Genomic DNA, 2,531 nt, shown 5'->3' with positions numbered 1-2,531 from the left:
TGTAGTGAGACGCGTGAAGTACGTGTCACTTGTTGTATGACAAATATATGAATTATATATGCATACAATATTCACGAGTTCTTCATTTTTCTGACTGTAAATGTCGTGCATTGAATTTAACAGAAATGTAACGAGAGACGTTGTTTATCTTTGACCCATCAAATGAATGGAATCATTTATTTTCAAAATCAAAGTTTAACATCAAACATTTACATTAATTTGGCAAAATATGAAAATAATAACAGACAGTTTCACAGAAAATGAACTTCAAATCACTCGGCGGTGATTTGAGGACTTTGCTTAAGATATTTCTAAAATATCTGTACTGATTTATGAGAGAGAGGTGGGTTTTAGAGTGAAAGGAGATTATCTTACAGAGAACTGTGTGAGGGAAGTTTAATCTGTTTAACCAGAAATTGCACGCTTCGTCAGATCCTCAGCTTCTCACGGTACACTTGGTCAAAATAGAACCATCTACCTGTTGACGATGAATCAGCGCTGGATGTAGTTCCTTTCTGACTCGTTTCAGCGTCTCCGTCGAGAGCTACCAAACCTTCAGAAAGTCGTGCGTTGATTAGCTCAAAACAGAATTATAATCCCAAACGTTCCTGGTTCTTCATAACTCCAAACTCTTCATAACCGGCTGCACTCTCAATCTGCTCATTCTGTTGGACTATCGGACCTGTTGTCAGCTCTCATTCCAACATCTCTCAGAACTCTCATTCTCTTGGAATTCTGGAATCCATAATTCTCTATTCCTTCTCTTCTGGAATCTAACATGAACTGGGCAGTTGTCACATTTTAAATGGGTCGACTTCCTGTTCAATTTAGAGCTTTCTGATTCGTGGAAGGACCAGAAAGAGGAGTGGATTTGTGACGTAAGATGTTATCATAAGTCAAGGATTGTTTACAACATACAGAAAAGATTATTGCAGCAACAGCAGACTTCGTGGAGTCTCACACTTTGTAATCTTTTCAAATAGTAAAACATGACATTTTTCTCGGTAAACATTTTAGTTGACCGAAAACCAACCTTTAACATACTTACGACAGCTTGCTCATTTCAGACAGAAAATCAAGAAAGGCATATTCAGGTGATTTCTTCTCTGAATGAGGAACAAAAATCATTACTTACTGTTTATGTAAAATAAAAATTAGTAGTTCTTTTCAACCTGTAAAGCATTGAGTGAACTAACACAATTTGATTATCAAAACATTTGTAAGACAGTAATGATTATAAAGAATTGTCTTTTCTGCTTGATTAATTCAAGAAAGAAAGTTCATCAGATGGTTCAGACTTATTCAGATCAATGAAAATAACAGTCTCTGTCCATCTGGTAGATTTGAGGTTATCTGGTTCACTACAGAAGATACGAATTGTAACAGTGTTACGATGAACAGAGCAGACCAACAGCTCCTCATGATGAACCAATTAATAACGATAAAATCAGCAGTCATGAACTTGTGGCTGATAATAAATATCTCACACTGCGACTGCATGCAGGCAGGTCTGAGCTCAAAAGTGAGGCTCCATGAAACAAATAATAATCATTCTGTCAGAACCCTGAGAACAGAATGGGTCATGGAGAAAGTAGAAACATCACGTAGATAAAAAACAAATAATTGAACATGGCGATGACCAGGCAGCCGCCATATAAATATCCTCCACTGTCATCCCTCCATACAGAGCCATGGAGGATGAAAACCCTCTGGTGGAATGCACTGAAATTCTCTGGAGGATCCAGTCCAGATGAACTGTAAACTTCAGAAATAGCCTCACACAACCAGTGTGAGAGGCGCTGGGTGGATAGAGGACGTCCTGGAGAGCTGTCCCAGTAATGCACGAACATATGCTGAAAACAGCTCAGTGCGGCCGTGTGTAACATGAAAATGTGCGCATGGGACAGAAGGAGGTGAGATGTTGCTTCCTCCTCAGAATTATGAGGAAGAGGATAAAACCCATCCAAGGTTATCAATCTCGATCTGAATGAGCTTGTGATGCTTTTCAGAGCACGGTTTAAACGCAGTACAACTGAACTGCTGTCAGCTTGAATTCTGAAACATGATGGAGCAACAGAGAGAGTAGACAATCACTCACTCTCTTTGCCAACGTCAGAGCTAACAGCAGGGCTGTTTTAAATGACAGAAATTTAAGTGAAACCTGATCTAAAGGCTCAGAAGGAGCTTTGATCAGAGCGTGCAGGACCATCATTAGGTCTCACTGTGAAGATAGTGGATGTGACACCGGTCTGTGTCTCCGTACACCTTTCAGAAAACGCTTCATCAACGGGTGATTAAAAACTGTTCTGTCACCGAAGCCCTCGTGACAGGAAGAAATAGTTGCAGCATAAGTCTTAATTGTGCTGAACGCTAGATCTCTGTCCATCAGCTGCTGCAGAAAGGACAGCATGCCACCTAGTGGACATGAGATGGCATCTACACCTTTCTCTGTGCATCAGCGACGAGAAGCTGTCCACTTTGATATAAGCACATAAAGAAGCATTTTTGGCCACGGGCTGTGAGCGAAGGCG

This window comes from Nematolebias whitei, chromosome 1 (genome assembly GCF_014905685.2).
Source record: "Nematolebias whitei isolate Nwh7 chromosome 1, NemWhi1, whole genome shotgun sequence".
NCBI classification, from domain to species: Eukaryota; Metazoa; Chordata; class Actinopteri; order Cyprinodontiformes; family Rivulidae; genus Nematolebias; species Nematolebias whitei.
The sequence above is the reverse complement of the archived record's forward strand: the minus strand, read 5'-3'. Positions refer to the sequence as shown.